Genomic DNA, 27,203 nt, shown 5'->3' on the forward strand with positions numbered 1-27,203 from the left:
AGTAAACGCCCACGATTTGTCCCTCTTTTAGCCGACACGGGGCCAAACTAGCCGGGCGGGAAGCTTGCACGGTAAACAGCCGGTAGCGCAGGAATAGGCTCACCGATGATACATCTGGCGCCTCTTCGAGCCCACGCGTGCGATGCGGTGTTGTCAAGCATGCACTTGAATCCTCCACTATGAACATCATGACAAGATGTGACGATTACAGGCCGACTGGCCCCCATTTATTACAGCGGCCATTTAACCTACCCTTGTGTCTCTTCAACCTTTTGATCACGCCCCACCATTGCAAGAAGCACACCCACCACGAGAAATTCTTAGAGGGTATCCTGCGCGGCTCCAATGGCACTCCGAGCGGCTGCCGACGACGAGCAGCAGTTCACCATGCGTGCCATGGTGGACACCCACAGAAGGTTCATGGACCTCTCGGTGGTGTACACCAACGACCCGGTCTGTGTGGAGCACTCCATCCACATCATGGAGTTGTTGCTTGCCGCGGAGAAGTACAAGGTGGTCGGGTTCGACCTCGAGTACACCCGCGCTCGTGTCGGGTCTTGTCCCAAGGTCGCCATCGCCTAGATGTGCGTGCACCACCACATCCTCATCTACCACTACTGCCTAGCCAAGAGGCCTTGCGAGCATTTCGCCAGGTTTGTCAACAGCCCCCACTACATGTTCGCTATGGTGGACATCACCAACAATGTAAAGGCGCTCAAGAATTCGGGCATCGCCTGCCAGAATCTTGTCGACATCCAGGGCCAATACAAGATCTGGGGCAGCAAGGAGCACGAGAAGGACTCACTTGTTCACCTCGCCGAGGCCATCATTGACCCCTACTACAGAGATATGAAAGATTCGTGCAACAAGGACAAGCGTGCCTGGCACTCGGCCTGTATGGGGAAACTCGACAAAGCTCACGTCGTGTATGCGGCCAAGGAGGCATACACGAGCTACCACATGTATAGGAAGATCGTTGACCTGAGGAAGTGTCTCCTTTCCCAAAACGGCCAGGGATCCAGCCGGAAGCAGAGCAATGGCAAGCGTCGTCGCAACAATAAGTAGATGATTAGATCCTCGTTTCTCCTACTTTAGTATGCATGTAATTGTTTTCTTTGGTGTGTGTAAATGTTATGTGTGTAGTCACTTGTGTAATTGTATGGTTAATTTGGTTATGCGATGCTGTCATTTTAAGTATATATGTTGATGCTCTGTAGACAGAGCGTAGATGTTGTGTGGACAAAGAAAATCACGTCACACACGGACTACACAATGGAACCGGTCGGTGATGTTTTCATCAATCACTCACAATTGTATACCAGCAATCATTTGCTCACAACACACATGGCTTGTTAGCAGTAATCGTCTGTGTTGTTATCGGTCTTCACACACGTTTCTGATTACATACCTGTTTGCCTCGTATCACACACATCTTGTTCATTTGAACCGTTTCTCTTCTTATGTCTCAATGCAAACAGTTCATCCGAGTGAACCGCATGCCGTATATCGCACACACCTCTGATTTGGTTGACCGTATCTTTTGTGTTGCCTAATCACAAATAGTTCATCCGAGTGAACCGTATGTTGTACATCGCACACTCCTTCATCTGGCTGCCTGTTTCTTTTGTTCCTCCTCATCACAAACGGTTAACTAAACTGAACCATATGCCCTCAATCGCACACACAACTAAAATCCAAACCGTGTTTGATGCATCCTCCATCGCAAACAATTTGCGCCTTTTTGAAGGTTTTTTACACCACTATTTGCGATTATGGCATCGCACACAGTTTCGTCGACGGGTCTCTGGTCGTAGTGTCGCGTTAGCAACATCCTGCAGTAGTGAATGGCTAGAGTAATATCCTCACGAAAGATTTGCCCACAGAACATGAGTATATAACAATGCATGGTCTATTTGTTTCCTTGAAGAACTTGTTTGTGAGGAAAGAACATGATTACATAACATGCATGCCATGGTAGTTTCTTGTGATGAATCGATTGCGAGATAACATGAGTACACTACTAGGGAAAACCTTATACACAGAATCTTAGCAGCAGCGCGGTCTAAAAATAGGCGCTACTGCTAATTAGCAGTAGCGAGCTTCAGTAAAGAGCGCTACTAATGACTAAGTAGCAGTAGCGCTCTAGGTGAAAAGAGCGCTACTACTATAATTGCCACGGTGTTGCCCCCAGGCTAGATATAGTAGTAGCGCCCTTCCCGTGGACGCGCTACTGCTAAAGAACTTAGTAGCAGCGATTTTCTTCAAAACTCGCTGCTGCTAAGTATCACCGCAACTAATTAAGTTTAGTCCCATACTGCTAAGCGAATAAGGTGTTTACCACCTTAAATATGTTACTTCTCAACCTATCTCGAGCACTTGGTCATCATTGAACTATATGTGTATGATTTGTGGTTGCAATATGAATCCTCGCCTGTACCTATACAGGTACAGTGAGGATTCATGTTGACTATTTAGATTATTCACAAAAAGATCAATGATGGTCAATGTATATTTTTGATGTTTTTACATTGCTTAGACTTATAGCGTTTTTTCAGGACAAAGCGTTACTGATATTGGGATAAACAAAAGAAATAACTGCTTCCATTAGCAGTAGCGGTTTTCTCTAAAACGCGCTATAGGTAAGTTAGCTATAGCGCGTTTTCCATATGAGCGCTACTGCTAGTTCGAGTTAACCACCCCCCAGAATCAAAATTTCTCTAAGTCCTCCTCCCCCCCACCCCGGCCGATTCCCCTACTCCTGTCGCCGCCGCCCAAGCCCGAGCGTGCCTGCCCTCACCGTCGCCACCGCCGCCCGCCCTCAACCTCACCGCCGCCGCTCTCGACCACACTGTCGCCGCCCTCGACCTCACCGCCGCCGCCCTCGACCGAGCCCGCCACCCTCAACCGAGCCCGCCGCCCAGGACCACCGCCTCCCGATTCCGAGCCCGCCCTTGCCGCCCCTCCATCGCTGAGCACCTCCCCGCCAACGTCTCTCCCTCTGTAAGCCCCCACCCCTCCCCCACCCCCTCTCTCTTTGCTTAGTTAGTAGATGATTTTAGTAGTAGTAGATGTTAATTTAGGGTTCATAGATAATGATTTTTAGAAGTAGTGATGGTAAACTAGTTGTATAATTAGCAGTAGTAGATGTTAATTAGTAGTAGATGTAGTAGTAAGATGTTAATTAGTAGTAGATGTAGTAGTTAGATGTTAATTAGTAGTAGTAGATGTGCTAGTTTCTTTCTATTTATAGTAAGTTTATATTTAGTAAGAACGAGTTGAATTAATAGAACTAGTTAGTAAGAACTTGTTGCTATTTTTTTAGTTAAAACAATTTTTCTCGCATCGACGTGGATGATGCCTATCCCGCATCCTCGTCGTTGAGTCGGCGGAGGAAGACACCTGCTTGACCAGATGGGCCATGTCCGGGACTGGACTCCGCCGGGGTGGTACTGGGAGGCGCTACCTACCGGGGGGCGTAAGTTGGTGAGGAGCCAGCCTGTCGTTGACCCGAACCTTCTTTGGTGGCGGTCGCATGGGGCAGTGACGGTCCAGAGGCTCGAGGACTCCGCGGAGGTGGTGCGTCACCATGTCAGTGAGGAGGACGCGCACGTCCGTCGCTACTTGTTTGCGTTGGAGCACAGGTTCTCCAATACCTGGCAGGTTCTCCAGGGATCTCACTGGAGCTATGATCTCGTGATGGTTCCTTCTCTGTGGTTGTCCACCGCCCATGCCGATACCCGTCGTGTGCTAGGGTTTAAGTTGTGCTAGTGATGTTATATGTATGACACTATTCGGGATGTATTAGTGATAATATTCGACGATGTACGGACGCATGAGATGAGTTACTTTTGCTTATTGAATGCATGCTAATTTGAGTCCTATAAGATATTTTGAAATGTATATCTTGGGTTGCTCAATATCCAAGTGGCCGGTCATGTTTGCAGGTTACACCTCCGAGTGGCCTGTGTTTTGCCGGAGTGTTGATTCATTTCTGTTCCGGCAAATTTCAGGCGCTCGATATGTCCTATTTTAGCAAAGGTCATGCCAATTTTTTCCGTGAATTTTGGCATGAATTTTGCCAGAATATGTAGGAAATATCGAGTGCCCTGGATTTGTGTGTTGAGTATCCTGGTAGTTGTCTTCTATCGATTTTCAATTAATGTTTTAACTACGAACATAGGAAATGTCTGACGACAAAAAGGATTTCGGTATTTGCAAATACTGCAAAGACGAGCGCGTCCTGTGCGACGGAATCTTCCTAGATGATGATAGGCGCTTCAGCATCAAGCTGGACGAGAACTTCGAAGTGGATACAGTAAGTCACAATGACAAGTCTTTTTTCGTAATTAAGCATGACATCTGCTTCATTTGCTTCAACTTATATTTTTTTTACTATTCTACTAGCGTATCCCCTGCCATGCAAGAGTTTTTGTATTGGATAAGATAGGTTTCAGTCATACTATGGAGGTAAAGAAAGTTTACTTGAAGACCGAGCATGGTTATATTTTCCACGCAAAATTATACAATTCAGACGACTACACCTATTTTGGATGCAAAACATGGCGAGCACTATGCAAGACTTATGCATTTGAGCCTGATATGGTTATCACCTTTGATATTTGTCCGGAAGATGATATTGAAGGTAATACCGACATCTGGGTCGATGTGCAGACGCCTCCAGTTACACCATTATGTAAGTTTCTCAACCATATTTATGTCTTTGATATTGTTTATTCAAAAATAGTTGACAACTAATTTGTATTGTCAGCTTATTTTGGTGCAAGCAAACATGTCCAGCGCTTGGTAGACAGGACCTACTACTGTCCCGGGGCTGAACTAAACTGCGAGGAGCTATGTCATTATGTTTCATGGCTTGAGGATCTTGATACTGTCAAGACAAATTTTCTTCCTGGACTTAGAAATGTTAGTACTGAAAACGTGCGACCAATAGTGTTCGTAATGAACTACGGTCACATCTATTTAGGAAGGATGGTAAGATTTTTACTATTTGTCCTCAGTGCATATTTTCCATACATTATTTGTGAAGCTAAACTTCATTGCTAAGTATGTTACCATACGATGTTTTTTCAACAGGGACTCCCGATGAATGTTGTGTCTTATGGGATCAAGACTAAAGGTACCATGAGTATTATTAGATTACGGCCAAGATATCCTACATGTTACTTTAGTGCATTCAAGATCAGCGATGAATGCTTAATAGTGCAAGACTGGACCAGATATGTGATGGGGGAGCGCAGAGAAGTACTAGGGGGCAGCAAACAGATGTGCTACCCAAAATTAGGAGACAGGTTCATCTGCTTGCTCCAACTTGATCAAGGAGGAGAGCTACACATGTTTTATGTTATTTTACCTAAGAGAGAGCAGCAAGAGTGATTAGCTAGCTAGAAATGAGTTTGCGGATGATGATGTGCTACACTATTACTATGATGATAAAATAGCTAATGTTGGTGGTAATGACTATGATGATTATTATTAGCTAGTGTTGGTGGTGATTAGCTAGCTAGAATGAGAGTTTGAAGATGATGATGTGTGCTACACTATGACTATGATAATTAAATAGCTAATGTTGGTGGTAATGACTATGATGATGATTAAATAGCTTGTGTTGGCGGATTAGATTCAAGTGGAGGCAACATGTGGTGCACATCGAAAGTACTACTAGTCCAAACTAGATCAAGTTTGGATTTGTAGTATACTTTTGACATGCACCACATATTGCCTCCACTTGAAACTAATCCACCTTCATTTGACACACTGTTATGGACATAATGATGTAAACCTCATAACTGGTATTGTACCAATATTTGTACGATAAATACACTAAAAATAAAAAAATAAAAAAAAGAATACTAGTAGCGATGGACGAAAAACATGCTGCCAGTAGTTACATTAGCAGTAGCGTGGGATTGAACAAACGCTGCAGCTACTTGCCTAGCAGTAGCGCGTGTAACGCTACTGCTAAGGAATAGCTGTAGCGCCTTGTCAGTGGCGCATATCCCTGCGCTACTGATAGGCATAAAACCCGCGCTGCTGCTAGCCTTTTCCCTAGTAGTGGTATAACCATGCATGGCACTTCTATATTTTCGAACCCAGTATACATTTCCCTGTATGTTCCCCTCAGTTCCAACAAGGACATATCAATGATGTTTCTTGCATTATCCTACTCATTCTCTGAACAATGCTGATCTTACATTAACAATGCATGTCCTTTTTGATATGATGAAGTGTCCCTACAGTTACTGTCCTTTGTAATCACACCACCTTTGCCAAAAACAGGGAAGCACAACTGGTTCCTCGCTCGATCAGATGACGACAAAATACTGATGATCATTCGCACAGATGAGCCAGAAAAGTTATATTGCAAAAACTCCACTATGTACAAGCACTGTGAAATACGTGAGTGTCCGAACAGTGGCTATTACGTCTATGATCAGAATACCAGCTTGTTGGGGCCTTCAGGATTTTCGAGTTGGAGGCGGGTAAATAGCCTTGGTTCACACTCTCTGTTTCTCGTACTCAATTATCCGATTAACCAGGAGAACACCGTTGGCAAAGACATTGATGGCAAAGAGGCTACATTTTCTATGGAAATCTGTGTCTACACGGTGAACCCTAGGACTTCGGGAGCAAACTCCCCTAATTGTCAACAATAGAGCCTACAACCAAAAGAAGGTGAGAATGAAAAAGGCATCTGGATTAACTTTGATCCTTGGATGTCTCAAGTCCAACAAGCAGTGATGTGGTTCAAGCCTTCAGTTTGATAGGTAATTGGGTTGTTGCATCGAGAGGGTGGAGTACTCGTGTCTCCGGATTACTATTGGCTGAAGCGGGGCTGCAAATTATGATGATGTTGGATCATCCCTCTTTGAATGACTTGTTGTCTTTGCTGCTTGTTCTGGATGGGTAGTTCTCTCTTTTGTTATGCATATTCCTTGTCATTTGGTCATCCTCGTCTATGTCACTCTTACTATGTAATAGTTGCCTCTATTTAAAATGTCATTCTCGTCTGGATCACGAGAGTCTAAGTGCTACAGATGGGTGCATTTTGGTGGTGTAGCAAGACTTCTTATGAACTATCATGTCTTACTGTTTATGCCAGTAGTAGTCACTAGTCAGTGTTTGAATGTCGTATATATCGTTGTTTCAAACTGTTTATTGTCTCAAACTACTGGTGGGCTAAATGAGGGCATCACCATTCTCCAGTGTTCGGATTATATCTCATTTTTCAAGTTATAATTTAAGCTTAGTGTCTTTTCGATAATGTTCACTTGTTTGGGCCAGTGAGGTGTCGTTGAATATGGGCCGAGTAGTAACACAATGCAAAACAGGGCAATTATGACTCTCAGGTCGGGCTCTCAAAAAAAGGACTGTTAGGCCGACATGTGGGCGCCACCGGTGTTTTCGTGCGCTTGCACGCTGAGAGCATATTGGCACGTGTTCAAAATTCATGCTACCTTTTCATCCCCAATCTCTCGCCCCTCCCCCACCTCTGGAATCTCGATTCCTACTCCAGTTCCCCCAAATCCCCCTATTGTACTCCATGTACTCAATCGCACTATCATGTCGCCAAAGAACGCTGATCTCCGAGCCGGAGATCCTGAGGTCTGACCTGCCTCCACCGGCCTCAGTTCAACAAGCCTCCACGGGGTTCTGCCAACCGGCTGGGGTGGGTGGCGGCCTCCTTGGGCTCCTATTCATCCAGCGGCAACCGTGAACTAGATACCACGAGGTCCTATTCATCCAGCCGAAACCCCCTACGCTCGGCCAGGGTCCTATTCATCCAACCCCCACTAGGAACTGTTCATCCACAGCCAACCCAACAGGCTCGACTCCCACCACGTCTCGACTGGTTCTACGTATCCTGCGTGTGTCAGCAACGGGCATTGTTCATCCGGAGGCAACCCAATCGGCTAGCTATGTCTCGCACAGGGGTTCGATTGGCTTCAGTAAGCATGCAGCAGCAGCGATCGATTGGGTTCAGTTAGCAGCGAAGGAGTCTCGGTCAGGTTCAGTTAGGAGCGAAGGGATCGATCGATCGGCTTTAGTACGTAGCAGCAAGAGATTGCTCGGGTTCAGTTATAGCGACATAGCTTGCACCACGCGCGCGTACAAGAGAAACACGCAAACCACACTGCATCTCTCGGCCTCGACCACCCACTGTAACCGGGAACTCTCCGATATTTTCCTCGCCCTCGCTTCTACCACGATTTTCTCCGTCATGGACGGCCCAAAGAATGTCATGTAGGTGCGGCTCCGGCCCGCCCAGGACAAAAAGCCCATTTTCTGTCATGATTTTTTGTCATAGAAGTAGGAGCCCACCACATCTAAGATGATACCGGGTTTTGTCCCAATTATCATCATAGAAGTGTCATAAGCATGACAGAAAAAATTCATTCGACCCAAAATGTCACGGATGTTTCTTTTTTTTGTAGTGTTGAGGCGGGCAGGGGCTGGGTGAGGGTGTCAAAATGTGTGCGTTGATGAATGTGTTACATGCAATTGTACGAGGGACGGTCGAATAGAGAGAGATGGTTCTTGGGTTATGGATGCTCCTCTCTCTCATATGCACACACAAAAAACACAATATAAAAGACTGTTCTCTCATGTATACACAACATCTTGGCATATCTCTATGTCTCACTCATACATGATCATTTGCTCATTCACACCTCTCTATGACTATCACACGCACACCGTATCCGCAATGCCCTACTGCCACAACACATATATAGACACACACACACACACGTGTTCTCTCTTCGTTACACACACAGAATCTCTATTAATTTTTTTCGTATGGGGGACCTAAAATGTCCAAATCCAAATAATCACTAACTGAAGCTAAATACAAATATATGGAAATATTGTAGCGTGAAAAAAATTTCTAGCAAAAAAGGAGAGTACTATTTAGGGATTGTTTTCACACACAAAAAAGGTTCAGTCGATGTCCTTCTAGCACGACACACCTTTTGACCGACCGCGCGGCAGCGTTGCACGCGCTTGCAGAGGATTCCATATCAATGTTGTGCTAACTAATGTGGTGTATAAGCGCGGCCGTGATGCACGTGCTTGCACAGGATTACGTGTACTAGTACGATGTTCTTTTAAGTTTGACCAAACCTATAACCATGCTCCCATAAGCACACTCATCAATATGTCGCCGCCGTCATTGCGCATGTGTACAGTCGCTGCTGTACAGTATGGTACAGTACCATCTCTACCTTGTGGGATCCTGTCCCACATGTCATCCGCACTACAACACCGTACAGTACTACAGAGGATCTCAACCCCTCGCTCACTCACGTCATCTGTAGTCCCTCCTCGCGATGATGTCGTGCTGCCAAGCACATGAGCAGGTCGAGCCACGTCTATGCCTGCAGCGTACGAAGAGGAGGAGGATGAGCGCGTGCTCCAGCACGCCAGCGAGGTGGAGCTAACGTGTCAATGTCGTCTCCGCCCGCGTGGAGGAGGCTCGCACGGTGGCTGTCGTGGCGGAGGCCAGTCGCGCTCGCGCCGAGCCCGCAAACCGGGTGCAGATGTGGAATCTACCTTCGAGACCTTCAGTGCCACATGGATCATGCAATCTGAAGGAAAACTTTGGGCCAGTCGACTCTTGTGAGACGTTGGATGCAACATAGACGGCCAGAAGGGCTTCTTCATCCTCCGAAAATGATGCATTGTTCATCTTCTCTCTCAACCATCGAGCCGCCAGCCCACCACAGGCCTAACCGCCTGCCGCTGTCGCCCAGCCCTCCCCTAAACTGCCATGCCCCCACCCCTGCCATCCGTTTAACCCCGGGCATGATCTATTTTTTCAAGGAACTGCATTAATTCCACACCCAACACTCATAAGATAGATCATGGGCAACCTGCCACCCTAATATATATACTAGGGTAGCTTCTCTGTCGTCTTCTTCCTTCACTCCGGCAAACTTCTTCTTTCACAAATGAACTGACCCAAATTATACTACTAGTACATATTAAGTACAGTAGGAACGCGAAGAAACAAGTAGTGGTAACAACCAGAAGAAGAATAGTAGTAAGACAAACTAGTACGTACTAAAGAGTTCAAATAACGAGAAAGAACATACTAACATAGTTCTGCTGGGGGCTCAGCACAATACACCCCTGAAATAAAACTAAGCAACTAGTCCGCTTGACACTGCAATAGAACGAGCATGAGCAACGGCACGGGCACCTTACTCGGAGTCCTCGTCCACATCCTCGTCTTTGTCCACGTTCCTCTTCATCTTCCTCTTCGCCGACACTTCTTTGCTCGAACTGGACACTGGACTCTGCTTCTTCATCCAACCCTTGTAGATATTTAAACAAAGATAGGCATCCGTTGCTGCGTACATGATGTGATCTTCATCTAGTGTCTTCAATTCCCATGCATGATGAAGCTTGGTGTGAGGTTTTTTCATTTCATCGTACGAAGGATCAATCATGGATGCTGCCAGGGTCAGCATTGAAGGCTGAGAGGAGGAAACTAGGCTTTCCTTCTAGTGATTGAAGGGCTGGCCTACAACGAGGCCTATCCGACTCAGGACTCTCCTGTCATTCGTAATGTCTATAGTAACGAATTTCACTCTTTTGTCCTTGAGGAAGACCTCAAACTCCTGGCACCTAACGTCAACATGGCATATGTGGTAGACCAAGCACACGTTATGTACGCAAACCTGGATCATGGCGGGCTTCTTCATCTCTGCCTCCTTTACAAGCTTCTTCTTTTCCAGGACTAAGGTGTACTCAACATCTAGCCCAGCAACCCACTTATCCTTTGAACTTTCAAACATGTGTAGAAGCGAGCAAGGCATGCTTCCACCGTTGCGGATCTACGGGTGTAGATGACGATGAACTCATCATCGGTGATGGTTCTAACCTTGTACTCACTGCCGATCATGGAGATTTGGGAGGCCATGGATTTTGGAGGCGGGTTAGGAGAAGTGAAACTGGTGTAATGTGAAAGGACGGGATGACTGAGAGCGAACTGTTGTAAGGTGCAGTAGAAGACGGGGACGAGTAGGGCGTGCTAACAATGTGGGGGTAGTGGCTTGCCCGGTGGATAAACGGCTACATGCCCCCAAAGATTTCTTGAGTACTATGCGAGAGCCACTAGATGTGATGTCTACTAGACCCACATCGTAGGCCTGAGGTATAGTTTCTGCGTGTTCGCACGCCATGCCAGCGCATGCATGTAACTTTCACTTAATTCTGTCAACCATCGCGCCACCCGCGACCTTCACCTCCCTCGCGTGGTTGCGCCCTTTGAGACTTTGGTCAGCTATAAATGAGCAATTTTTTTGCCTACTCCGCATGCATGTGATACATCTCCAACGTATCTATAATGTATGAAGTATTCATGCCATGTTTACAACAATTATATATGATTTTTGGTATGATTTTATTAGGACTAACCCGGACTAACACTGTTTTCAGCAGAACTACCGTGGTGTCATTTTTTCTGCAGAAATAAAAGTTCTCCGAATGGGCTGAAAATTTACAGTGATCATTTATGGAACAGAAGAGACCCACGGAGCACCAGAGTTGTGCCAGGAGGTGAGCGAGGAGGCCACAAGCCAGGGGGCACCCCTAGGGCTTGTGGGCACCTCGGGCACCCCCTGACTTGTTTCCAACACCAAGTACCCCTTGGATCTTATGGTGTTCTTCCCCCTCTACGTTCTTGTGATGTCGGGGGTTGGGTGCGACATATGCCAAAGGATGGCTTATCATGGTGGGGGCGAGTAGAACGTCGCCGGTGCCTGGAAACGGGATAAGGCGAAGACATGCACGCCGGCGAATCTTACCCAGCTTTAGGGCTCTCCGGGGAGATAATACCCCTACTGCTGCTCTACGGGGTCTCCGCATGATCACTATGGCAAAGTGTTTACACGGTTGCTCCTTGAGCTGTTTCCTGGAGGTAGGAGAAGGCAAGGCTAGCTCTCTCCTTCCTATATGATCTGGTCTAGTGCTAATGGATTCCAACCCTTTGGATGGATGCCCTGGGGGTTTATATAGGCCTACCCCCCAGGGGTACAATGGTAATCCGACTGGGCGCGGGCCCAGCCGTCAGTCTCTCTGGCCGCCGTCTTATCCGCTGACTCCTGGGGCCCGTCGACTGGCTGGGTGTGGAGCCGACAGGCCGTGTCCGCCGTGGGCGGGTCTTGCCGGCTGCAGATTACTGTAGCCGTGCCTCTAATGACGCAGGCTCGGTCATGAGGTCGTGGCGACAGCCCCGCCGTCTGGCGGGCGATCACTGTGGCCACTACTTGTCGTGTCTGATTAATGGCGCGTGGGGCCCGTGGGAGGGGCCGGCCGACTTCTGTTGGCCGACTCCCATCTGGGCCGACTGGTGGTGCTTTCGCTGTCTTTCGTACGCCCGCCGACTGGTGGGACCTATCACCCCTGGGTTGTACCAGCAGGCCATCGTGGGCACAGGGCTCCGCCCCCTGGGGCTGATGGCAACAGTGTCGCGCCGCGTGGAGATCTCCGCAGGTACGGCATACTGTAGCCACACCTGCCCTTGGAAAAGGGGTGGGAGTGGACCTTACTATGGCCACTCCCCGTCTCGTCCCTCTTTATGAGGGCATGGGGGTTGTTGGCGTCGCGGGCCGACGCCCCAAGGCCGGCTTCTCTGGAAGTCGCCAGTCAGGAGTCGGCTCATCCTGAAGTCGTTCCTAGGACTCGGCCGCGAGTGGGCAGCCGGCTGCCTCGCCGCCGACTCTTAGAAGGCGGCTCTTCGTCCTGGGGTCTCTAGGGGCGCAATCTGCCTCAATGTCTTGAAAGGTTCTGGGCCTGGGTTAGCCTACCCGTGGCCCATTACTCCGACAGTAGTCCCCGAAGCTGGTGAGGCTCCGAGGGCGACATGTCGTGGAGCCTCAACAGTTTCTTTTCTCCGGCGGTCGGATCTGGGCTTCGCTAGCCGTCTTCTATCAAGCCGACTAGTTGGAGTCGAACTTTCTCAATTCCTACTTTCCCCTAAAAAAGTTTGAACGTTGCAGCGGAGTTCAGGCGGCATGCCTGATAAGCTTCCGGGTTGCCGCCCATGGTTGACCCGTCGCGAGGCGCCATGTGGCGGAGTTAGTCTGATCGCCCACGCGCGCGATAGGACAGGCCTACAGGCGCGGCCCACCACTAGCGTGCCTCGGCACGCGAACGGATCCGTTGCGGCCGCGCAGACGGTTGGGGTTCCCGCGCGGTTATTGCGCGTGGTAACTTCATGTGGTAAATCGTGGTGGTCGTGGGGTCCCGGGCACAGTTAATCCCACGTCCTCCCCCTCGACTTCTCAGCCCACGAGTCTACAAGTAGGCGGGGAGGGGGGCGGCGAAGCACGCGCGCCCATTCTCCCCACTTCCTTTCGCTCCTTCTTGCTTCTTCTTCTTCTTGCCGCAGCTACTTTGAGCCACACCGTGCCCGCAGCGATGAGCTCCTCCTCCGCCGCCGCGCCTCCTGCTGTTCGCTCCGGAGTGTGGGATGGCTCCGAGGTTGACGACGACGACATCGAGATCCTCCGCCAGACACGGTGGCTGTCTGGCAGGGACTTAGTGCGGGTCCGCCGTGCGCCGGAGGAGGGCGAGCAGGTCATATTCCACTTGCATCTCATGCGCGGCCTGGGGCTGCCGGCGAGCGGCTTCTTCCGCTCCTTGTAGGAGTTCCACGGGCTCCATCCGCACCATCTTACTCCGAACACGGTGGTGCTGCTGGCTACCTTCGCCACCATCTGCGAAGGATTCCTTGGCGTTCTCCCCACCATCGAGCTCTGGGGTGAGTTCTTCCAGTCCAAGCTCCGCACACACGTCGCCGGCGTGCCGGCCCAGTGCGGTGCATTCATCGCGATGCGGAGATCAGTGGCCGACAATCCGTTTCCCACCATCGCACTGATTAAGTCGGTGAAGATGTGGCAGCGGTCATATTTTTATGTGAAGAACGTCGCCCCAGAAGGTGACTGGGTCAACCTGCCGGCTTACGAAGCCGGCGCGCAGGCTGGAAGGCTCCCCAACTGGTCACACCGAGCCAGGACACTGTCTCCCGCTGGTGCCGCCGCCGTCGCGCGACTCTGAGTGCTGACACAGTCAGAGGGCTTAACCGGGGCCGACTTGCTGGCCGCCTTCATGGCGCGCCGATTCCTCCCACTCCAAGGCCGACCTCACCTGATCTGCCAGATGAGCGGTCATCGGGACCCGAGTCGGATGTGCTCCAAGGACATGCCTCACGCGGAGGTGGCGAACACGGTGAACTACATCGCGAACTGCGGTCTCTCGGTGGACTGGCGGTTCGGCAAGGAGCCGTATTCGCGCGCCAACCCCCGCCTATTGTAAGTCGTCTTCCTTCTTCTTCTGTTTCTTTTGCTGCCGAGTCCGACTTGTCAAGTCTGACTGTTTTTGTTTTGAATCAGAATCCTCTCATCCCTCCCTCGGCCGGCACCGCGGGGCCGACTCGTCAGTTTGTCCCCAATCGGGCGGAGAGCAACGTCGACGATCCCGACTTGGGGGCGGCGGCCATGGAAGCCAACGCCGAGGGAGGAGGAGGAGAAGCAGGCGGCTCCAGGCCTTCGGCCACTTTCGCCGACTGGCCTGACAACGAGGCTGAGTGAGAAGTCACCCCACGTCAGCAGCCAAAAGCCAGCCAGCTAAGCGCGAGCTCCTCCGCCGGCTTGGACGCTCAAGGCGGTGCGAAGAAGCGCCGGGCCGGGCCGAGTACGCTTGGTGGACGGTCGAAGAAGTTCAAGGGAGCGGCCGCCACGACCAAGCGTGAAGAGGTGGCCGCGAAAGCCAACCGCTTCCGCAAGGAGGTGAAGGAGCTGCCGCTGGTCTCTGCGTAAGCGCCTCCGTCCTTTATCTTTATTTTCTCTTTGTTGATCTTGTCTGAGTTTTTCATATGCTTTTCTCGCCCCAAGGCTCCCCTCACTCTTGAGAGGGTTGCCGCCGCCTCTGTTATGGGGTCGGTGGAGACGTCTGCCACCACTCGGCGAATTGACCCCGCCGCCGACCTTCAGGAGGCAACGGAGCGGAACGCGCGGGACAAGCGCGAGGAGGACGAGGCCGCCCGCCGGGAGAAAGCGGAGGCCGAGAAGGCGAAGGCCTCCGCCCTGAAGAAGCTGGAGACGGCCGAGGCCGCCGCTGCGGCAAAGAGGCCGGCCAAGGAAGTCGTGCCCCAGCGGTCGGCGGTGTTCGTCACCCCTCTGAACTCCGCACCGCCCCCCCGCCCGACCCCCCCGGAGTTCACGGGGCAGTCAGGGGAAGCCAGCGGCGAGTTCCCGGTCGTGGAGAGGGGCGGTGGCGACGCCCCCACGCCGGACGCGGTCGCGCCGCCGCCGCCGCCCCCGCCGCCGTCTAGAAGCGCGCAAGGCAAACAGCCGGCGGATCCGCCCTTGCCTCTGACTGAAGATGAGGCCGTGGCAAGGCTACTCCTTCAAGTCGGCTCGCCAACGCGCCGCCGTCTTGAGAAGGCGACTTCGGCGCCACGCCCCTTGGAGATCGGCACCGCCAGCTCGACGATTCCAGACGCCGAAGCGACAAGCGCCGCGCCCATTGGGTGGGTACAAGGAGGCGGCACGGGCCCGCTGAACCAGGCACTTCTGGATGTCCAGACGAAGCTGAGAGCGACGCCATCCAGAACTACACCAAGGCGCACCTGGTGTCGCGGGCAGCCATCCGGATATGCTTTCTCCTTTGTCCCTATTTTCTTGTTTCTCTCTGTTGGGGCGCGCCAGCGCACCCACTGGGTGTAGTCCTCGAGTTCTGGGCCGACTGCTGAGCAGGCTGCCCGGAACTCCAATTGGTGAGTTCCGGGTACTAACCTTTGTTCTAAAATACTTGTTGTAGGACTATCACAACCTCCGTGTCACCGCCTTCAACCGTAACGTTGAAGAGCTGGGCAAGCGGACTGCCGACTTGTCGGAGAGCCGGAGTGAGTCCTTTTTCTTCTTTGCGGGGGCACGCTAGCGCACCCGCGGGCTGTAGTCCCCGAGATTCAGGCCGACTGCTGAGCAGTCGGGCCAGATCTCCTCGGCGACCTTCTTCGTTGATGACTTACCGCCTTCTTTCTTCTTTCTCTTCAGAGGCCAACGCCGCTCTTCAACAGCAGCTGAGCGAGGCCAACTCTGTGTTGCGCGCCAAGGGGGAGGAGTGCAGCAAGGTCGCCGCAGAGCGCGATCTGCTGGCCGCACAATTGGCAGAGAAGAAGGAGCTGCTTACGAAGACGCAGAAGGAGGCGGAAGAGGCGGAAGCCGCCCTCCTGGACGAGTTCGCGAGCGAGCGCTCCTCCTGGACCGACAAGGAGGCAATGCTGGTCTCCGGCTTCCACGAGATCGAGGACCTCGTCGACGGTGAGCTTCTTTGCTTTCCTTCTTCGAGCCGCCGACTATATGTCGAGCCGACTCCTGGTTTTTTGACTTTGTTCTTCATTTTTCCGTCTTGGTAGACTTCTTCCCCGGCCACTCGCAGGCCGCCATTCAGGCTATCGAGGCCGACCGCGAGGAGTGGAGGGTGGGTGGCACAGAGATCGCTGCAGATGCCCCTCGGACTCTTGACGAGCATATTCTAAGCATTGGGGCTCGCCTGCGGCCGGCCCACCAGATGTTGCACCGGCTTTAACGTGTCGGCGCCCAAGTGATCGCCGCCCTGTGGCCAGACGTGCAGGCTCCGCGCACCCCTAGTCGGACTGCCGACTGGCTGGAGGTCGCGGCTGGCCATCTTGAGGCCTGGAAGGGTTCCTCGGCCCAGGCCGGAGTGCGCCGAGCCCTGGAATTCGTCAAGGCGTGGTATCCGGGGATGGACCTAGACTGACTGGCCACACTCCGGTCAGAGGCCCAGCTGGAGCTGGCAGCCGCAGAAAATGCCTTTGTCAAGCGTGCTGCGGCGATCGCCGAGTACACCGACACCAGCATCTTTGTCCCCGAGCGGGCTAAAGACGGCGAGGAGGTGCCACCGGAGTGGTTTGGGCTGAACCCCGACTACGGCGAGGACTCGGCAGAGGTGATCGGCTCCAGCGTCGAGGAGGAAGACGAGGCGGAGGACTGAAGCGAAACGGAGGCACCGGAAGACGAAGAGGACGGCCAGCCTCAGCTCGACCGTGCCTCCAGCAACGAGTCGTGCCCGCCCGAGCCGATTGCTGCCGGAGGTGATCAAGCTGAGACCGCCCAGCCGGCCGCCCCAACATCCAACACCTCCATCTCTTCCGATCCTCCAAACCCATCTGCCGCCCCCTAGGCTGCCACCTTGTCTTTGTTTTATCTGTTCTAATAGTTTTTAAAGAACTCGTTAATCCGCACAATTCCACCCGCGGGGTGTATTTTGAAATTCTTCTCGAAGATTCGGCCAAGGGCCTTTGTTATGTAAATATTCATCCGACATCTATCTTTCTTGCTCATTGTTCTTTTTGGCTTTTTCCTTCGCCGTCTTCCCTCAGTTGTCGTCTTTGTCAGTCAGACAGACGCTCTGCGGACTGCTGCTGGACCAAATTCTTGGTCACTTTGGGAAGGCAAGTACTTAGCCATTTTTAGAGTTGTTTAACAAGTCGGATAGAAGGCGGCAAGCCGACTATTCAAGAGTCGGTTTGCGAAAAAAGGCTGGAAATCGGCCTTAAGCTATGTTTGTGCTTTGAGTCCTTAGCCATTTTTCATGTGGACGCCCATTATTCCTTACTCCAGCCCACCAGACAGTCACTCTGCGAGCTGTGGCTTCTGGCAGGAGATGGTTTAGACGCCACACACTACTTGTCCGGCTGCAGGAAGCATTTCATAGCGCAGGTCGGCAAGTCCCCGGGCCGACTAGTTGAACCCGGTGCCAAGCGGCATAACAAAGAGTAATATACTTGAAGGCATATTTCTTATCATATAGATAAAAGAGGGCAGTCCCCGAGCTCTTCTCGGGGGGCCCGAAGTCTTGGTACTTTTAATACAAAAGGTAGCGTGATACATACTGCGTTTAACTGTAAAATTTTCGGAGGAGATTTGCATTCCATGGCTGCTCTGTCTCTTTGCCGGAGTCATCCCTCTTGCGTGCTCGGGGCTTCTGAGCGTCGATCAGGTACTAGGAGTCGTTGCCCAGCACTTTGCTGATGATGAAGGGGCCTTCCCAAGGTGCCGACAGCTTGTGCTGGCTGGCTGTTCGCTGGATTAATCGGAGCACGAGGTCGTCCTCCTGGAAAGATCTTGGCCTGACCTTCCTGTTGTAGTATCTGCGCAAGCTCTGCTGGTAGATGCTGGACCGGCCGAGTGCCAACAGCCAGCCCTCTTCCAGCAGGTCGACGCCGTCTTGTCGTGCTTCTTCTGCTTCTTCCTCGGTGCACATGGTGACTCGCGGGGAATCGAATTCTATGTCCGTTGGGATGACGGCTTCAGCACCATAGACGAGGAAGAAAGGCGTGAAGCCGGTTGACTTGTTTGGAGTCGTGCGCAGACTCCAGAGGACGGCTGGCAACTCGTCGAGCCATCAGCCAGCCGAGCGCTCCAGAGGCTCGATCAGTCGGGTCTTGATGCCGGACAGGATGAGGCCGTTTGCTCGCTCTACCTGGCCGTTTAACTGTGGATGGGCGACGGATGCTAGGTCCAGTCAGATGCCCTGTGTCACACAGAAACTGGCCAAGGCGCCTTTGGCAAAGTTCGTGCCGTTGTCGGTGATGATGTTGTGTGGTATGCCATACCGAATTGTGATGTCGGAGATGAAAGTCACGGCAGTCAGACCATTCAGTTTCTTGATTGGCTTCGCTTCTATCCACTTAGTGAACTTGTCCATCACGACAAGTAAGTGAGTTAAGCCACCTCGTGCCGTCTAGACCCCAAACTGCGAAAGGCCAGGCAATGGGGATGGTCTTGAGTGCAGAAGCCGGCTGATGCGGCTTGGAGCGGAACTTCTGGCACCCTTTGCATTTTTGGACCAATTTCTTGGCCTCTTCTAAGGCCGTTGGCCAAAAGAAACCATGTCGGAAAGCTTTGGCGATGAGTGCTCTTGAAGCCGCATGGTGGCCGCACTCGCCTTGATGGATGTCTTTGAGAATTGCTTGGCCTTGCTCTGGCTCTATGCAGCGCTGGTAGACACAAGTGACGTTGCGCCTGACCAACTCTCTGTTGACTATGGTGTAGGCTGCCGCTCGGCATTGTACTTGCCGAGCTAAGGTCTCATCAGTCGGCAGCTCTTTGCTCACCAGAAATTTGAGGATGGGCTCGGCCCATGACGGTGCTGCTATTTCTTCGACTGTCAGAACTGCGACTTGGACTAGGGCGGTTAGGCTGGGAGGCGGCGGGCTGGAGTCAACAACCGCTTGCTGGATTAATGAAGTCCCCGGGCCGACTGGCGCAGCTCTTGGGCCGAGTTCTGGAGTCTTCGAGCCGGCCGCCGCAGTCCCTGGGCCGGGTTCTGCAGTCCCTGGGCCGGCCTCGACTGTGGCGGTTTTGGAGCCATCTGCCAAAATCCCCGTACCGTCCGCTGGGGCTCTGGAGTCGGATCCGACTTCTTCGGGAGCAGCCGGCACGAAGATGGAGTATGATTCTGGTGAAGGCTTGACAGACAGCTTGAGGAGGCATTGAAGGGCGACGCTGGATGGTATTGCTTGGCAGGTAGAGCCGATTCATGCCAAGGCGTCTGCTTGGTCGTTGTCGTTTCTTGGCACATGGAGGAACTCGCACCCCTCGAAATATCCACTGAGTTGCTGCACGAGGAAATGGTAACTCGCCATGTTTGCATCTTTGGCGTCCCAGTCGCGAGACGACTGTTGGACCACTAAGTCCGAGTCGCCATAACACAGGATACGGCGAATGCCAAGTTCTTTGGCAAGCCGGAGCCCGTGAATGAGCGCCTCGCACTCGGCGACGTTGTTGGAGGCGGCAAAATGGATTTGCAGTGCGTATTTGAGCTTGTCGCCTTTAGGAGAAGTGAGGACAACGCCGGCTCCCAAGCCGGTGCGCATCTTGGAGCCGTCGAAATGCATCCGCCAATGGGTGGAGTCGGGCGCTGGAGGTAGGTACTGGGTCTCGGCCCAGTCAACGAGAAAGTCGGCTAGTGCTTGTGACTTGATGGCGGTGCGGGGCTGGTAGTGGATGGTGTAGGGAGCCAGCTCTATGGCCCATTTGTCCACTCGGCCAGAAGCATCTCGGCTTCCAGTGATTTCGGCAAGTGGGGCCGTGCAGACCACAGTGATTGGATGCTCTTGAAAGTAAGGCTTCAATTTCTTGGCGGCAAAGTGCACGCCATAGCACATCTTCTGGTAGTGGGGGTAGTTCTGCTTGGAGGCCGACAGTACTTCGCTCAGGTAATATACCGGTCTCTAGACAGGTAATGCCTTGCCTTCCTCCTTGCGTTCCACTACAATGACTGTGCTGACTACCCGGCTGGTGGCGGCGATGTACAGGAGCATAGGTTCCTTAGGAGTCGGAGCTACCAGAACGGGTGGAGTAGTCAGCATCTTCTTCAACTGGAGAAAAGCTTCGTCCGCCTTGTGGTTCCACTCGAAAAAAGTGGTCTTCTTCATGAGCTGGTATAAGGGGAGAGCTTTCTCGCCTAGCCGACTGATGAATCGGCTGATGGACACCAAGCAGCCGGTGAACTTTTGCACGTCCAGCAGTCGACTGGGTACCTCCATCCTCTCAATGGCCTTGATCTTTACAGGGTTGCACTCTATGCCGCGTTCAGAGACCAGGAAGCCAAGGAGTTGGCCGGCTGGTACTCCGAAGACCCACTTCTCAGGGTTGAGCTTGATCTGGAATCGGCGCAGGTTCTCAAAGGTCTCCTTGAGGTCTTCCAGCAGTGCTCCACGCTTTTCCATCTTCACCACCACATCGTCCATGTAGACATGGGCATTTCTGCCGATTTGCTTGAGGAGGCACTTCTGCATGCAATGCTGAAAGGTGGCGCCGGCATTCCTCAAGCCGAATGTCATGGTGAGGTAGCAGAAGGCTCCAAACGGCGTGATGAAGGCGGTCTTCAGTCTGTCAGCCGGGTTCAGCTTGATCTGGTGATATCCCGAATATGCATCCAAAAAGCTCAACAGCTCGCATCCGGCTGTGGAGTCTATCACCTGATGAATTCTTGGTAAAGCAAACGCGTCCTTGGGGCAGGCCTTGTTGAGGCTTGTGTAGTCAATACACATTCCCCACTGTGGTTCTTCTTCAGTACCAGGACCGGGTTGGCTAGCCACTCTGGAAAGAATACTTCCATAATGAAGCCGGCTGCTAAGAGTCGGGCTATCTCTTCTCCGACGACTCTTCTCTTTTCTTCTGATAGGCGGCGCAAGGGCCGCCTGACCGGCTTTGCATCAGATCGGACATGTAACTTGTGCTCGGCGAATTCCATCGGTACACCTGGCATGTCTTTGGGGGACCATGCGAAGATGTCCCGATTCTCACGGAGGAAATCGACGAGCTCGCCTTCCTATTTGCTGTCGAGGTTTGCACCTACGACAGCGTACCTCTCTGGGTGCTCTGGATCCAAGGGTATCTTCTTTGTCTCTTTGGCTGGCTTGAACGAACCCTCAGCCTTCGACTCCTTTGGGTTAGGCGACACCTCTAGCTGCTTGTCGGCCATTGCCACAACTCGGTCAAGGAGCCGCTTCTCGGCCACGATCACCAGTGACTCGGCCAGCCGACTACTCTCAGCCGTGCAGGCAGACGACTTCCGATAGTCGCCGGCTACGGTCAGAATCCCCCTGGAACTGGGCATCTTCATTTTGAGGTAGGCGTAGTGGGGGACCTCCATGAACTCGGCCATGGCGGGTTGGCCAAGTAATGCGTGGTATGGGCTCTCGAGGTCCACCACCTCAAACCAAACTGACTCTCGGCGGAAATGATCTTTGTCTCCAAAGAGGACGTCCATCAGGATCTTGCCGATTGGTGAGTAGGAAAGACCAGGAACAATGCCGTGGAACACAGTCCGGCTGTTCTGAAGTTGTCTTTGCTTGATTACTAACTTCTCCATGGTGTCCTTGTACAGGATGTTGATGTTGCTACCTCCGTTTATCAGAACTCATGAGAAACGAGCAGCTCGTCTATCCATGGCAAAGGTGGCATCCAAGACCAAGGCATAAGAGCCCGGACTCGGCATCATCTCTGGGTGATCAGCCCTGCTCCAGCTGATAGGCTTCTCGGACCAGTGCATGAACTCTGGCGCCTCTGATGCTACTGCATTCACCTCTTGTCGCTGCAGCCGCCTGCTGCGTCGATCATCAGCCACACTGGTAAATATCACGTAGGCTCCGTGCTCTTCGGGGTACTCGTCTTGTACTACGCCGACTGTCCTGACAGCCGGCTGCTGGGGCGGAGGCGGAGGCTGCTGCCCAGCAGGCGGGGGAGGTAGGAGGCTGTCTCCTTTGGCGATCCTGGTGAGCCAGTGGCACTTCCGGCTGGTGTGATTCGACGGCTTTGTGCCGCTATGGAACTTGCAAGGACCATCCAGAGTCTACTCGTATGAGAAAGTCGGCAACCAGTTGGGCTTGCCACCTTTCTGTCGCTTGGGTTGAGGCTGCCCATCCGGCTGTTGGTCTTCAACTGTCGCGACCTGCCGGCTACTGGAAGCCGGCTGCGGGGCCTTGCGCTTGTGGTCGTTCTACTGTTGCCGCCGACCGGCGTCTCCTACCGGAGTTCTAGGAGCCTGAGGGGCCACTTTGCCAGTCATGCTAAATTGAATCTCCGCCTTCATGGAGGAGTCGGCCGTGGCATACTTGTCTTCTATGATCAGCAGCTCGTCGAGGGTTTCTGGCTCGTCGCAGAGGAGCTTGTGCTTGAGGAGGGTGCCTTCTCTACACCCGGCGGTGAAGTACTCGATAGCCTGCACCTCGTGCACGCCCTCGCAGGAGTTCCGAAGCTCGGCCCAACGCGCGAGGTAGTCGCGAGTTGACTCGTTGGGGCCTTGCATGCACAGGGAAAGCTGGCGAGGCTTGGGAGGACGCTTGTACGTGCTTGTGAAGTTGCGGACGAATGCTTCGGTGAAGTCGACCCAGCTGTTGATGCTGCGGGGCTTCAGGCTGTTCAGCCATGTCCGGGCCGTGCCCTGGAGCATGAGCGGAACGTATTTTACGGCGACAGGCTTGTTGCCGTTCACTATGTTGACAGCCGTGGAGTAGTCAACCAGACAGTCCTCCGGCTTCACGGAGCCGGTGTACTTGGGCGTGTCTCTTGGGAGCGTGAACCCTTTGGGAAAGGGCTCGTCTCGGATGCGGGGCCCGAAACAAGGCGGACCCAACTCGTCTTCTTCTTCCAGCGCCAGGGATCGGTGAAGTCGGTCGATCCGGTGGCGGGCGTCGTTTTCTCCGACTCCCTCTCGGCGACCAAGGCGGTCGCCGAGAGTCGGATGGTCAACAGGCGGCGGGGAGACTCGCCTTTCCTTGCAAAGAGGAGGAGGCGGTCAGTCGTCCCGTCGTTCCACTGCTCTCGGGCGGCCGTCTTGGTCGCGCTCTATGGTAATGTGAGTCCGACTATGGCTGACAGCCGGATCCTTGTCTTTCCTTCCTTGGGCGCCGCCAGTCGGCGTCCGAGACATCGCGCCTTGATCTCGGCGAAGGTCGTCGTTTTGCCGCTGCGGCGCCTCCGTGCGGCAGCCGGCCTCGTTCTGCGCGGCAGCCGCATCGAGGAGCCGCTGGACTCGCTCCATCATCAGGCGACGCTCTTCGCCCTCGAAGTTGTCCAGCTCGTCCACCGCCGCCTGGGCGGCTCGATTCTTCTCCACAGGCATGGCGTACACTGGGTGATTTGCCCCGAAAAGATTGGCGATGGCCACGCCGCGCTGCTGGACCACGCCAAGGTGGCTGGGCCTAGCTGGCACTGGCGAGCCACCCACAGCGCGATCCATCTCACGCTGGTAGGCTTCTGACAAGCGCCTCATGCTAGCCAGCTTCTTTGCGCCTTCGACGAGCTGAAGGCAGCGCGCCTCCAACGTCTCCGTGTCAGCGTCTTCCGGAATGGGCACAGTCAGGTCTTGTAGTGCCGCGCCAAGTGGGTCATGCGCTCCTCCGCCGGGAGGCTCGTCATGACCGATGACGAGCACCTCGGTGACGGTGCTTCTGTCGCTCTCCGCGCGAGGGAGAGGCTCGTCGTAGACCACCACGTTGGTGGGGAACGCGTCGAGCGACGCGGTGTCGGAGTCGACCAGCATCGGGTCGGTGGAGCCTAAAGACTCCAAGTCCACGTCAGGCTCACCGGCAACGTGGAGTTGGTCGAGGAGGCCCGTGAGGAGGCTCTCAGGGCCGCCCGTGCCTGCGTTGGATGCAGGTACGTCGGAGAGGCAAACCCCGCCGACAAGATCGGCGAGGCAGCTGGCTGCGCAGGCGATCTCAACGCCGTGTAGCGCGTCAGCGCAAACTCCGTCTGGCGTGCCGGGCTGGCTGCGCTCCCCAGGAAGAAAAAGGGTTCCCGTACAGAGCAGGTCTCCGGACGACGGTGCACCCGGCCCCACGGTGGGCGCCAAATGTCGGGGGTTGGGTGCGACATATGCCAAAGGATGGCTTATCATGGTGGGGGTGAGTAGAACGTCACCGGTGCCTGGAAACGGGATAAGGCGAAGACATGCACGCCGGCGAATCTTACCCAGCTTCAGGGCTCTCCGGGGAGATAATACCCCTACTGCTGCTCTACGGGGTCTCCACATGATCACTATGGCAAAGTGTTTACACGGTTGCTCCTTGAGCTGTTTCCTGGAGGTAGGAGAAGGAAAGGCTAGCTCTCTCCTTCCTATATGATCTGGTCTAGTGCTAATGGATTCCAACCCTTTGCATGGATGCCCTGGGGGGTTTATATAGGCCTACCCCCCAGGGGTACAATGGTAATCCGGCTGGGCGTGGGCCCAGCCGTCAGTCTCTCTGGCCGCCGTCTTATCCGCCGAATCCTAGGGCCCGCCGACTGGCTTGGTGTGGAGCCAACAGGCCGCGTCCGCAGCGGGCGGGTCTTGCCGGCTGCAGATTACTGTAGCCGTGCCTCTAATGATGCATGCTCGGTCATGAGGTCATGGCGACAGCCCCGCCGTCTGGCGGGCGATCACTGTGGCCACTACTTGTTGTGTCTGATTAATGGCGCGTGGGGCCCATTGGAGGGGCCGGCCGACTTTTGGTGGCCAACTCCCATCCTGGCCGACTGGTGGTGCTTTCGCCATCTTTCGTACGCCCACCGACTGGTGGGACCCATCATCCGTGGGTCGTACCAGCAGGCCATCGTGGGCACAGGGCTCCGCCCCCTGGGGCTGATGTCAGGGCCGGCATGGCAACAGTGTCGCGCCGCGCGGAGATCTCCGCGGGTACAGCGTATTGTAGCCACACCTGCCCTTGGAAAAGGGGTGGGAGTGGACCTTACTGTGGCCACTCCCTGTCCCGTCCCTCTTTATGAGGGCATGGGGGTTGTTCGCGTCGTGGGTCGACTCCCCAAGGCCGGCTTCTCTGGAAGTCGCCAGTCAGGAGTCGGCTCATCCTGAAGTCGTTCCTAGGACTCGGCCGCGAGTGGGCAGCCGGCTGCCTCGCCGCCGACTCTCAGAAGGCGGCTCTTCGTCCTGGGGTCTCGAGGGGCGCAGTCTGCCTCAATGTCTTGAAAGGTTCTGGGCCTGGGTTAGCCTACCCGTGGCCCATTACTCCGACATGTGACGAATTGAGTCCTGCTCTTTGAGGTTTCGTCATGTGATACGTCCATTTTCATGTTTTCCTACCGTTATTTATAATGTTTCTTTTGCATAATAATGTCTTATGGAGTAATTCTTTTTCCTTTTCTCTCATAATATGCAAGGTTTACACAAAGAGGGAGAATGCCGGCAGCTAGAATTTTGGACCTGAAAAAGCTACCTCAGAGTCACCTATTCTGCACATCTTCAAATGAGCTGAAAATTTACGAAGAATTGTTTTGGAATATATGAAAAATACTAGAGCAAATAACTATGAGAGGGGGCCCACCAGGTGGGCACAACCCACCTGTGCGTGCCAGGCAGCCCAAGAGCGCCCTGGTGGGTTGTGCCCTCCTCGGCCCATCTTCTGGTATATAAGTCATTTTGACCTAGAAAAAATAATAGGAGGACTTTCGGGATGGAGCGTCGCCGTCTCGAGGCGGAACTTGGGCAGGAGCAGTTTTGCCCTCCGACGGAGAGATTCCGCCGGGGGAACTTCCCTCCCGGAGAGGGAAATCATCATCATCGTCATTACCAACAACCCTCTCATCTTTGGCAGGCCAATCATCATCAACATCTTCAACAGCACCATCTCCTCTCAAACCTTAGTTCATCTCTTGTGTACAATCTTTGTACTGGAACCTCAGATTGGTACATGTGGGTGACTAGTAGTGTTGATTACATCTTGTAGTTGATTACTATATGGTTTATTTGGTGGAATATTATATGTTTAGATCCATTATGCTATTTAATACCCCTCTAATCTTGAGCATGATTATCATTTGTGAGTAGTTACTTTTGTTCTTGAGGTCACGGGAGAAGTTATGCTGCAAGTAATCATGTGAACTTGATATGTGTTCGATATTTTGATGATATGTATGTTGTGATGGTGTCATGTGAACGTCGACTACATGGCACTTCCCCATATTTGGGCCTAAGGGAATGCATTCTGGAGTAGTTATTAGATGATGGGTTGCTAGAGTGACAGAATCTTAGACCCTAGTTTATGCGCTACTTCGTAAGGGACTGATTCAGATCCAAAAGTTTAATGTTATGGTTAGATTTTATCTTAATACATTTGTCGTAGTTGCGGATGCTTGCGAGGGGATTAATCATAACTAGGAGGTTTGTTCAAGTAAGAACAACACCTAAGCACCAGTCCACCCACATATCAAATTATCAAATTATCAAAGTAGCGAACACGAATCAAACCAACATGATGAAAGTGACTAGATGAAATTCCCGTGTACACTCAAGAACGTTTTGCTTATTGTAAGAAACCATTTTGTCCTGTCCTTTGCCGCAAAAGGATTGGGCTACCTTGCTGCACTTTATTTACCATTACCATTACTTGCTCTTACAAATTACCTTGCTACGAAACTACTCGTTACTGACAACTTTACTGCTTGCAGAAACTACCTTCCTGAAAACCACCTATCATTTCCTTCTGCTCCCCGTTGGGTTCGACACTCTTACTTATCAAAAGGACTACAATTGCTCCCCTATACTTGTGGGTCATCAAGGCTCTTTTCTGACGCTGTTTCCGAGGAGTGAAGCGCTCTTGGTAAGTGGACATTGGTAAGGAAAAAAATTATTACATGCTGGAATTT

Source organism: Triticum urartu, chromosome 1A (assembly GCF_056163025.1).
Source record: "Triticum urartu cultivar PI428250 chromosome 1A, HENAU_Tu73, whole genome shotgun sequence".
Lineage (NCBI taxonomy): Eukaryota > Viridiplantae > Streptophyta > Magnoliopsida > Poales > Poaceae > Triticum > Triticum urartu.